Source organism: Neomonachus schauinslandi, chromosome 1 (genome assembly GCF_002201575.2).
Source record: "Neomonachus schauinslandi chromosome 1, ASM220157v2, whole genome shotgun sequence".
NCBI lineage: Eukaryota > Metazoa > Chordata > Mammalia > Carnivora > Phocidae > Neomonachus > Neomonachus schauinslandi.
Window position 1 is genome coordinate 98,002,483 of NC_058403.1, and position 13,514 is coordinate 98,015,996.

Here is a 13,514-nt window from a genome sequence, read left to right on the forward strand (position 1 = left end):
AGCCTTTTGGGTATTTGGGTAGTTGGAGAAGAAAATCAAGACTACTTAGAACAAGAGAAAATGATAGATCACCATCACCATTCATAGCTCCCTCAAAAAATTTCACTTCAATTGCTCTTGGTAAGGTTTTATACACACATGGATTTTAAAAAATATATTAAAAATTCTCTTTGATTATTTTGGCTAAGCTAAACCTTACATATTTCTAAAAACTGAATTTTTGGCTAAATCTATGATGATTGTAAATGAAATAAAATGCTTACCATTACATTTAAATCAGTCTCTATTAATTTAACCCCTCAATTATTTGGAATGTCGTCCTTGGTTATATTGTAACAGTAAGTGTTTATTATGTTATTGTTTAAACATTTAAAAATATCTTCTAAATTAAACAATTCTACAGAAATAGTTTGGAAATTTGGGAGTAAGGAGTTATTATTTTTTTTTAATTTTTAACGAATGTTAAATGTGATCCGAGTTTATTTGCTTGAAGGAGGGGTGCCAAGTGTCTTCAGGTGTTAGGAGGTCTTACTTTAGGAATGCCTAAGAGGACAAAGCGCCGTGATTCTGGGAGAGCCCATGCAAGCGGAGACTGGAACCTAGCTAAGGACTGTCTACCAGAGCAGGAAAAAAGAAGAATACACCTGCTTGCCTTCTTTGTTCAATCTCTCCCTAGTGCCTCACATTTGGGGGAACTTAATAAGAAGCTAGGTAGTGGGCGCCTGGGTGGCTCAGTTGGTTAAGCGACTGCCTTCAGCTCAGGTCATGATCCCAGGGTCCTGGGATCGAGTCCCACATCGGGCTCCCGGCTCAGTGGGGAGCCTGCTTCTCCCTCTGACCCTCTCCCCTCTCATGCTGTTTCTCTCCTGCTCACTCTCTAATAAATAAATAAATAAATAATCTTTAAAAAAAAAAAAGAAGCTAGGTAGTAATGGATTTGGTGAATGTAGCTTTCCTGTTCTTATCCCAAGCACAGAGTAAATTTAAAGAGTGATTTGAGGGCACCTGGGTGGCTCAGTTGGTTAAGCGACTGCCTTCGGCTCAGGTCACAATCCTGGAGTCCCTGGATCGAGTCCCGCATCGGGCTCCCTTCTCGGCAGAGAGTCTGCTTCTCCCTCTGACCCTCCCCCCTCTCGTGCTCTCTCTCATTCTCTCTCTCTCTCAAATAAATAAATAAAATCTTAAAAAAAAAGAGTGATTTGAAGCTGAAATAGATAAATAACTGATATATAGCTTCCAAAGTCCATTATTTAGGGGAAAAGAATAAACAATAAATAGTCTCCAACGTAAGAGGAAAAAAAATGAGAAAAAAGAAACTTCAAAAAGTTTTGTTTCAACAGTCATAAAATCAATAAGAATAGAGAGTAGGAGCTAGAAAAATTCAAGTAAACTTCATGTTCCTTTTTTTTTTTAAGATTTTATTTATTTATTTGAGAGAGAGAATGAGAGTGAGAGAGCACATGAGAGGGGGGAGGGTCAGAGGGAGAAGCAGACTCCCTGCTGAGCAGGGAGCCCGATGCAGGACTCGATCCTGAGACTCCAGGATCATGACCTGAGCCGAAGGCAGTCGCTTAACCAACTGAGCCACCCAGGCGCCCAAACTTCATGTTCCTTAAGCAAATGCTTTCACAGGAACATGGGGAAATTGGCTAATTACATAGGAAATTTAAAAGGAAATCAAGGAATCAAATTGGCTTAGTCTGCACCTAAGGAAATGTGAAAGACAAACAAGAATGATCTTGAGTCAGGAAATCAGGGCAAGTCACAAAGGGAACAAAAAGAAATAGCACATGTGGATGGGGAAAGATATTGGAAAGAAGTGCATACAAAATCTGCAGTGCAGCTGGAGAGACCTACTAACAGCAATGAAAAATGTCTCTCTGTTTTGTGAAGTTCAATGATTATCGAGGAAGAATATTTCATCTCATGAAATAAATGACAATAAAGCACAAAAACTTACTCAGAAGTCATTGTCTTTCTCATGAAATGATAGCTATGAAATTTGTGGATTTCAACGAGGGTGAAATTTCTACCTAGAGAACTGAAGACGTAGAGTCAAGAAAATATGTTAAAAAGTACAAGCCAAAACCTTTGGCACTGTTCATGATCAGTACTTCTTGGTGCCATGCATCACAGGATTCAAGTATAATCAGCAGGTGTTATTACAAAGTAATTCACTATTAACTTTAGTTCCTTGGAGGGCAGCAGAAGACACTTAAGATTATTCAAATTTGAAATCAGGGAAACAATAGTTTTGGAAAATAGAGAGTTATCATTTTAATTTGGGGGTAGTTTCCAAAATAATCCAAGAAACCAAAGAGTAGAGATATTATTAGGTTAAAAAATGAAGAAACATTTGAGAATAGAATTTTAATTTATTTCTTTTTTTTAAATTTAGAGAATCTTTATTTTTATTTTTTATTTTTTTTAAGATTTTATTTATTTATTCGACAGAGAGAGTGAGAGAGTACAAGCAGGGGGAGCAGTAGAGGGAGAAGGAAAGGCAGGCTTCCCGCTGAGCAGGGACCCTGACGCGGGGCTCGATCCCAGGACCCTGAGATCATGACCTGAGCTGAAGTCGAAGCCCAACCATCTGAGCCACCCAGGCGTCCCTAATTTATTTCTTTAAAAAGTGGTAAACCAAACAAATAAAAAGGAGCTGTACTGAGGTAGTTATAAGCTCACATATTTAAGCCAGACTGTGAGGCTCAAGTTTTAGTACATACTGTACTTGTGTGAATTTGATCACTTAGCATCTCTGTCCCTCAATTTCTTTATCAACCTGCTATCTCTCTCAGGAAAGCTGGTGGTGTAAATCTAGTCAAATCCAAAGGCCTAAGAACCACAAGAGCCCTGGTGTAAATTCCAGTTCCAGTGCAGGAGAAGACCAGTATTAGAGTTCAACAGGCACAGTGGCCTTTCCCCTCCTCTGCCTTTTTGTTCTATCTAGGCCCTCAGTTGATTGGATGAGCCTCACCTACTTGGGCAGGGCAATCTGCTTTATTCAGTCTACCAATTCAGTACTAATCTCATTCAGAAACACTCTCACAGACACACTCAAAAATTCTGGGAGAGACTATGCAAGCTGAGACAGGAGCCTATCTGTCCTCAGATGCTGAGGAATGTCTACCAGAGCAGGAAAAAAAAAGAAAGTACCTGCTTGCCTTCTTTGTTTCAATCTACAACCTCCCCTCCCCCCTCCGCCTGGTGCCTCCCATTTGGGAGAACCTATTAAGAAGCTAGGTTGTAACAAATTGGAAAATGTAGTATTTAGCCAAATATCCGGGCACGCCATGTCCCACTCAAGTTGACACATAGAAATAACCATCACACAGTTGTTGTGTCAAGTTCTCTGAGCCTTTTAATCATTTCTTGCTTTATTTACCTTTGTGAATCTAACATTTTACCTCCCTTAAGGTGGACAATTGCTTTTTCTCATGCATGTAGGAATCTTCTCAGAAGCATGTTTACACCATCTCTCAACATCTTTGCCAGGGTGTTAAGTCTCATATCCTGGAGGAGTTCTCCCAAATCAATACAGATGGTCCAGACTTACAATGTTTTGACTTAGGATATTTTTGACATTATGATGGTGTGAAGGCAATATACATTCAATAGAAACTGTACTTTGAATTTTGAATTTTGATCTTTTCCAGGGCTAGCAATATGTGGTATGATGTTCTTTCTGATGCTGGGCAGCAGCAGTGATCTACAGCTCCCAGTAAGCCACACGATCATGAGGGTATCATCCACTAACTTAAAACCATTCTGTACCCATAAAACCATTTTATTTTCACTTTCAGTACAGTATTCAATAAATTACATGAGATACTCAGTACTTTCTTCTTTTTTTTTTTTTTTTTAAAGATTTTATTTATTTATTTGAGACAGAGAGAATGAGAGACAGAGAGCATGAGAGGGAGGAGGGTCAGAGGGAGAAGCAGACTCCCTGCCGAGCAGGGAGCCCGATGTGGGACTCGATCCCTGGACTCCAGGATCATGACCTGAGCCGAAGGCAGTCGCTTAACCAACTGAGCCACCCAGGCGCCCTCAGTACTTTCTTCTAAAAGAGGCTTTGTGTTAGATGATTTTGTCCAACTGTAAGCTAAGTGCACGTTTTAGGTAGGTTAGGCTAAGTAAGCTATGATGCTCAGTAGGTTAGGTGTATTAAATGCATTTTAGACTTAATGAGGTATATATATATATATTTTGTGTGTGTGTGTGTGTGTGTGTTCAGTTAGCCACCATATAGTACATCATTAGTTTTTGGTGTAGTGTTCAATGATTCAATAGTTGCGTATAACACCCAGTGCTCATCACAACATGTACCCTCCTAATACCCTTCACCCAGTTACCCCATCCCCTCAACCTCTTCTCCTCTGAAACCCTCGGTTTGTTTCCCAGAGTCCAGAGTCTCTCATGGTTTGTCTCCCTCTCTGATTTCTTCACCTTCAGTTTTCTCTCCCTTCCTCTATGGTCCTCTGTGCTATTCCTTATGTTCCACATATGAATGAAACCATATGATAATTGTTTTTCTCTGCTTGACTTATTTTACTTAGCATAATCCCCTTCAGTTCCAACCATGTTGATGCAAATGGTAGGTATCCATCCTTTCTAATGGCTGAGTAATATTCCATTGTATATATGGATCACATCTTCTTATCCATTCATCTGTTGAAGGGCAATCTCGTCTCCTTCCACAGTTTGGATATTGTGGACATTGCTGCTATGAACATTGGGGTGCATGCGCCCCTTCTTTTCACTACATCCGTATCTTTGGGGTAAATACTTAGTAGTGCAATTGCTGGGTCGTAGGGTAGCTCTATTTTTAACTTCTTGAGGAACCTCCATACTGTTTTCCAAAGTGGCTTATAATGGGTTTATCAGATATAACCCCATCATAAGTTAAGAAAGATCGGTATATTTTATCATAATTGATGTTCTGACTGCCTTATTTAGCACCCTCAGAACTGGGAATGTGTGTACTCTCCAGGGCCCTGACAGCACCTGTTGGCTCATTCTTACAAGCCTTTCATGTTACTGTCCCTTTTCTGTCACCTGGCTCAGCACTCCTCTGCCCAGTGTCTGTCGTGACTTAACTAGAATTAATGGCCAAATGTCCAGGAGGGAAGATGAAGGCAGATTATGAGGAAGAGTGTGTTGCTTTTCAGGAGAGAGTTCTATTTATTGTCCATTAATAAAGAATAGAAGTAGATGGTTCAGGGAATCTAGGGTTTCAAGATTTGGAGGCATCGATCCAAATATTCCCATGCCATGATTAGGATTCTGTTTTTCCTGAATCATGGCCAAACAAACCAGGTTTCATTGGACATTTAACCATCTCTGGAGCTTAGCTACTCTTAAAATAAATTTCTAGTCCTGACCCTCTCCTTTCTCTGCTTGCTAGCTACAGGAGATGGAAACCTCTTTATATGAGACCAAGGACATCTTTCACAGTTCACTTTCAATGAACAATTTACTTTTCACTCTCATCTTTTTGTTATCTTTTCCCTAAAACTCAGTTGAGCTTAAAAGTGGCAACACAATTCTAAAGTCCTTATAACTGCATTTCCCCCTTCCCTACAATGCCCCAAATGCATGAGCTAGTGCAGTGCTTTGCTCCAGGTGGGCCACCTCAGTTTACAACAGTGAAAACTTTAACAAGTGCTTGCTCTTTCTTTCTTTCTTTCTTTCTTTCTTTCTTTCTTTCTTTCTTTCTTTCTTCTTTCTTCTTTTTCTTTTTCTTTTTTTTGACAGGAGCTATCTGTGCTCCAGCTACCACTAGATATGTCATCCTCATGCCAGAGTTGGGCAGGGGGTGATTCTGTGCCAAAATCTCATCTTAGCACTTGTTTATTCTGACCACTTCTGATACCTGATTGAGTTTTATGTGAAACAGATGGGGAGCTTTGAACTCTGTCTTGTAGAGTTGGCCCGGATGGGGATGAGAGGATGAGGCCTTATACCACCGCATTTCAAGTTATTTGGATTTAGCTTCGTATAATTAACCAACTGAGTATTAAGACTATAAAACATAATACAAATATTTTAAGATTTGTCAATGAAAAGATAAAGGTATCATTTAGAGAGATTAGGATACAGAAGAGGAGGAAAAGGGTGGAAAAAGACATAAGATCTCATACTCTCACGTTCTATGATGTAGAGTCATGATATGACTATATGGAAGTGCAGAATATAAATTTTTTAAATGAACATAATAAAATAGCAATATAATTATAAAAATGAAAGAAAGCTAAATGGGAGTTGTGTAAGCAAACAAAATTGTCATTTTTTGGAATGGGCTATCAATGTATCTGTTGTTTAAATGATAAGGCAAAATAGAGTCATCAGCATATGATTTAGAGTTATGGGAATAATCAACACACAAACTTAAAATAGAAGCTTTTAAAGGAATTAGTTTTTGAGAGTGACTGGAAATGGAGATTGTTGTAATAGGAGATTGATTTTCTTTATACTTTCCACCTGTATCTATCTTGCTTGTATTTTTAAAACAAAATGTCCATCAATGGATGAATAGATAAAGAAGATGTAGTATATACACATGCTCTCACTCTCTCTCTCTCTCTCTCACACACACACACACACATACACACACACACAATGGAATATTATTCAGCCATGAGAAAAAAAGAAATCTTGACATTTGAGACATGGATGGACCTTGAAGGCATTACGTTAAGTGAAATGAGTCAGACAGATAAAGACAAATACTGCATGATCTCACTTATACGTGGAATACGAAAGAGGCAAACTTATAGAACAGAGATCAGAATTTGGTCACCAGGTGCTGAGGGGGGCAGAAATGAGGAGATGTTGGTCAAAGAGGCAAACTTTCAGTTAGATGAATAAGTTCTGGAGGTCTAATGTATAGCCTGGTGACTATAGTTAATAATACAGTATCATGTACTTGAAAGTTGCTGAGAGTAAATGTTAAATGTTTTCACCACAAAAATGAAATGGCAATTATGTATTATGACAAAAGTGTTAGCCAATCCTATACTGGTAATCATTTTGCAATATATCAGTGTATTGAAGCAACACATTGCACATTTTAAACTTACACAGTTACATGTAAATTATATCTCAATAAAGCTGAAAAAATAAAATAATGTATTAACATATGCATTAAAAATGAAGAACGATTCTGCTTTTTTAAAAAGAGAACATTAGTAATTGTGTAAAATAATTTATAAAGGATTTAGTGTTCCATAACATTGCTACAGACTATGAGGAATCTGGTTAATATGCAAAATTAATTTATACTTATTCCTCTTTATGTTGAATATGTAGTCTCAGTGTAAAGAAGGAGATCAGAAAAAGTTATGTACACAAAACCACAAAATATTTGGTGGTCATGGAATGAATTATTTAATCTGTAGGGATTTATAGTGACTCTTTCAGCCTTCATTTGCATCCTACCCTCTTCTTCAGGTGCTTCACTATGCACCTATTTCTTTCATTTCTCCTAATCCTTATTTTTTGAGAGGTTTAAAATTATATGTAATATCCTGAGTTAAGTAACTCAATTTCTATGAGTCAACTCTAGTGAATGGGATGAATCTATTTCTATAAAAAGAATGTTAAACGTCAGAAAACTTGTCAACTGAATCCTCACCAATTAAAAATAAAGATAAATGTAAATATTTTTTAGATATAAATTTAATCTTCTCTGCAGTAGGAGGCTGTCTTTGCAGAGTTAATGGCTTTATTATAGTTGTTAATTATCTGACTTTTAACTTTTTTTCCCTCGAATTATTTCAATGAACTTTAACTCCTCTTTATGTGAGTTTCAACAAATGATACTGTCACACAAAACTTTCTACTACATCTGAACTGCTGCTAAGCAAATTAGGGGTGAAATGCCAGAAAGTTAGAAAAAGCATGCAAAAATTGTCCACAAATTCTTTGTGAATAAAACACTTAATCTTGGATATTAACTGTACCATCTGTTCTCTAGTTATGCATTTTTTCTCCAAAAAATATAAGTGATATGAATCCTTCTTATTATAGTAGAAATATTAAGAAGCTACACAAAGTAAGCATGTTCTTTCTTTATCCTTTAATTTTTTTTTCTTCTGGAAAGACAGGCAGAATGAGATGAGGACAGAATATAGAGCTGATATTTAAAAGGAAAAGGAAAAAAATAAAAGTGAATTCTGAAAGTAAAAGAAAAAGGAAATAAAATAAAAGTGAATTCTGAAAGAAGCCAGAGACACTGAACACCAATTCACTTGCACAAGAGAATAATTTTTCAAAAATAAGGAATAAAATCATCAAGCAAATCTGAGATAAATTGTGGTGATACATATTGCTTTCCTTGAAAGAGTAGATATGCCCTTGAATATAAGAATAAATGAGATCAATGTTCAATTTAGATGCTTTATTGTAGCAATGACACGGAAACTATAAAAATATCTTTTTCTTAGGGAATAGACCATTGACTAATTACTTGTAGAATGTGCTTTCCTTCTGTGCTTATGAGTAAACCAATATTTTGTTTGTTTGTTTGTTCATTTAACTACTACTTAGAGAAACCCCGAAGAGTGACACCAGATTGGTAGCATAATGCCTACTCAAGAAGTAGAATTAGCATGAAATTCGGTAAGGGTCATTCTACATGCTCTCTGGCAAAATTGCCAGTAGTCCATCAAACTCAAATAAGGTCCACATACAGAACACAATCAAAATGACACATCCACATTCTAGATTATCTTTTTAAAAAGTAGGTTTAAAATAGGATAGAAGAATAGAAATTCCAACACTGTAAGAGCTTTGCAGAAATACTCTAGATGACTGGATAGCTCCAAAATAGCTTGGTGTTAAACCACAGGACAGTGAACTGAGGCTTTCATCACGATAATCATGAGTTTACTAAATTAATTCCAGACTTATTGAAAGCTATGGCTAAAAAGGACCTTCTATGTGGTGTGTTAAAATATTTCTTAGAAGACCAAAATATCATTGTCATCTTCTCCAGAATATTCTGCTATGGGTCAAAAACAGAGAGACATAATCTCTGGAATAATTTGGAAACTATTAAATTTTAAAGTTTCAGTAGATTTGACTTGGAGACATATCTTCATCATTGTGCAATTAATCCACTGTGAATTCACTAAGCAAAGGGTTTTGTCTACAATTTCCGGATTGACATTTACCCATTTGTTAATCTGATTGAATCCTCATTTCTGTTATACCGGGGAGATATAGTGACACCTTTATTTAACATAAATTTGACTATGCAGATATTATTATTTTTTTCTTCACAGTTACTTCTTAAGCTTCCATTTCAACATTACTGTTTGCATATATACATGTGTATGTAGATACATATACATATGTATATATGTATGGATTCACTGTTGTCCAATAAATGGAAAAATCCTTTCCCTAACTGTTGAGAATCATTTACATTGTTGTTACAATCATATTATCAAACTAACTATACTCTATAAAAGATAAAACATCTCATTGTTGTGCTTAAAGTATTAACAAACTGTATTTATTTAGCTGACATTATAGAGAACAATTAGCAATCCTTTTGTTTTCCTATGTATTGAGCACCATGACTAAACTCTTGTCTATAAATGACATGTCCCAAGAGATAGAACAATTTGCCAAATGTCTGTGGCATAAATAACAGATGTCAAAATGCCTAAATTGTTTTAAAAATACCATTTGGATTCTATTAATTTCATATTAGACTATCCAAGATTAATTACTAGAAGTATAAAAACTAAAAAACATAAAATTCAAATATAATCCACACTTACCTCTTATTTTTCTCACTGATAAATTAACAGGAACAGTTGTGACGTGGTCTTTGGATCACCTTTTAGTTTACAATGACTTTCCAGCCCACTGCCCGGTCCTTAAAGACCTCATCTGTACTAGTTAAGTAGAATGTTTTCACAGTGCAAATGTCTAACTAGGCTAATATCAAAAAGTGAATTAAAAAAGAAACTTTTCTTTAACTTATGTTTAAATTAGGAAAATAAAGTATGTGTTTTTGCAGGGAACTATTGTCATAGACAATATGATTTAGAAGTTTTCCAAAATCTATTTTATAAAATCTGGAGACTTATTACTTTTTTGACTGGTTTATTTTTAGGAGATTTTGTAAATATGGGCAGTGAAAACATATCTATGTAAAGAATCTCATACTTTAAACAGGTCCTTAAATTTCTATTTATTCAAGGAGTCATCATATTACTGTCAATCACCATAGCCATGACTATCTGCAGAAATAAATATAATTAAAAAGATATTTAGATCAGAAAAAAACCTTTTAAACTGTGTATGAATAATAATGGATTAAAATTTTGAATTTATTTTGAAATATTTTACATGGATCATTATAGAACAATTTCAAGATTTAGAATACTGCAAACCACAGAATGCGTATACAGAACAAAACACTATGGAATCCAGACAATAAGATTGCTAATTCTAATATTAGAACACTTCCAAACCAATGCATGCTTGTTATTCTTAGGGAGATAAATCAATATGTTGTGCAATACAATTAGCATAGAGATAAAGGACATAGATCAAAATGATGAGTTTTTTATGAGCTAGAACTTAGTGTTTGCCAGTAGTGGTTGATACAGCCATGCCAAGGACTGTGTCCAGTTTCTAGGCTGTAGGAGGTTATTCATGCAGAAAACGCAAAGACATTTATGTCATCAACATACAAGTCATGGGGGATACAATGTGTCTCATCATTAATAACTACAGAAGTAATTTAATCCTTCAACGTTTCTATTTAACATCAAATATTTGGTTTGTATGGAAGTTGTAGGGGAAACACAGATGATCAGCATCTGTCTATAATTGTGAATTCTAGTGGAGAATATCCAATATCAGATTATTTTGTTAGGAAACTATTCATGACATATTCAGCTAAATGAATATTTATGCTATTTATGGGATTGTGATAGACACTAGGGCATTCAAATGTAATCTAAGTCACCATCTTGACATTGACTTGCATAGAATATAAAAAACAGAAACAGACAATATCAATAAGGGAGCGAGGATAGACTGACTAAACAGGACATACATAAAATATGGCGGTGCACCAGGACAAAGAAATGAGCATGAACTAGAGCAGTATTTACCAACATGCCATCTCTCACCAAGAGTCTTCACAGGTTTTGTCACATGCACATACCACCTATTCTCTTAAGTTCTTTAAATGCACCTTCTTCAAATCTTTAATCTAGTCAGCATTTAATTTATATGCATTTACTTAAAAGACCACTTTATGAGCTGTTTTTACTTTTTTTTTTTTTTTGGAATTATGTACACACATTTTGAGAAATTGCTAATGTTAAAAGAAGGAGAATTCACGGGCTGACTCCTCTTCACAGACATACATGTTCACACTCCTTAAGATGGAAACCAATCATCAATGGGAGGCTAAAATAATAAGTGCAGGTGATGAGAAGACTGCCTCAATGACAGATGTCAACATCATCCCTACCATCAGATTGTCAGCACTGTGAATTTCAGTGTGGGGAAACAGAGCTTGAGTCTTTTGCAGACTCTCAAGAGGACCTGAACTAAGATTGTTGGTGCTACCAGAAAAAGCAAAAGCACATCTCTAGAGAAAAATTTCCCTCATTTAGGTCTACAGGATACTCAGGTCATGATAACGCAAAAAACTGAAAATCATAAAGATAATGCATTATTTGTGTCAGTTAGCCAAAAAAATGACAACAACCAAAAACAATAGTTTTAGTTCCTCTCCACAAGGAGCATTTTTTGGAATTATCAGATGTAGACTTTATAACTGAATATATGAAATATTTAAAATATAAAGCACACAGTTGCTAAGTGATTAAGAGACATTACTATGAATTAATAGGTAGATTTAAATATGCAACCATGAGAAATAAAATTATTGAATTTTTTAAAGTATGAATTAAATATCAAATAAACTCATTTGAGAAAAACAGAAGTGGAAGATAGATCTTAAAAATATACCTAAAACACAGCATGAAAGAGATACGTTGGAAAAGGTCAAAAAAAGAATATGGAAAAGAATAAAATAAATTTGATCCCTTAATAAGAAATTGAATGGAGTAGAGGCAACATTTAAGAAATAATATTTTTTAGAATTTGTTTGGTAGATGAATCTATAGATCAAGGATGCACACTGTATGCAAAAATAATAATAAAAACAATATATTGTGACATATAAACACAGTGGAACACCAAATATAAAGCAATTGTTCTTAAAATAGCCAGAGAAAAGTGGAAATTAACTATAAAGAAACAATGATCAGAATGATAACAAATTTCTTGACTGTGACAAGAGATGTCAAAAGACAAAAACATTAGTTTTTCACTGTAAAAAAAAATTACAGGTGATGAACCCTGGAAAATTGACTTCAACAATCGGCTTCAGATTCAAGAAGTAAGAGTAGGTTTATAAAATTGTAAAAACTTATGCAAATCAGAAAATACATTTCTTTATACATGTGTTTTGGTGAATGAGTCTACCTTTCTCTTGGGTATAGTCTATGGGTACAACTGCTGGCTCAGCTCTGGATATATTACATTCAACTTTAGTAAATAGCAGAGTACTAAGCAATTTTCCAAAGCAGTTGTATCAGTATAATAGTAATAAAGTATACTCTTACTAATAGTATATAGTATTGTCAATTTTTCATCTATCCACCTATTCATTCATTCATTCATTCATTCATTATTCATTCTGGAGGGGATGTAGTGGTATAAAACATTGCAGTTTTAATGTGCATTTCCTTGAGGATGAATGAAGATTGATTATTACTATTTTAACTTACATTTTCTTCACAATTAATAAAGTCAAAACTATCCAAATGTTTATCAAAAATGAAATGGATAAAAAAATTGTGATATATTCATACATTAGAACGCCATTTATTAGTAACATGAACAATTATAAATATAGTCAATAACATGTATGAATCACACAAACATAATGTTGAGGGAAAACAATGGGTATGCCCTGTTTGAATTTACTTATATAGTGGTCAGAGAGGCAAAAGCAATCTATAGTGTTAAAAGTCAAGAGTACTGGCCATCCTTGGGGAGCACAAAGCAGTGACAAAAGGTGGAGAGTAGTGGTGAAAAGGAGAACAAGGGTATTAATCTATATCTTTGTATTGGGAACAAAAGTATGTTTACTTATGACAAGTCATCCAACTTCAATTTTAAAAAGTATATATATAAAAAAAGAGGCAAAGATCACCAAATCAGCTTTTAAGAAATCTAACTATTTACTATGCATAAAAGATAAATAGAAAGCACAAGATAGATTTAAATCAAAGTCTGGAATTAGACATAAAAAGCAAATGTGAAGCAAAAGAAATCTGGTATATCTATAATATAATTACACAAAATAAACTTTAAAATATAAAATATTTGTAGAAAAAGAGGGAGTAGTAAATAATAAAATAGAACAAATTTTGAGAGAACTATAAGAAAAGTTGACAAATCCTTATCAT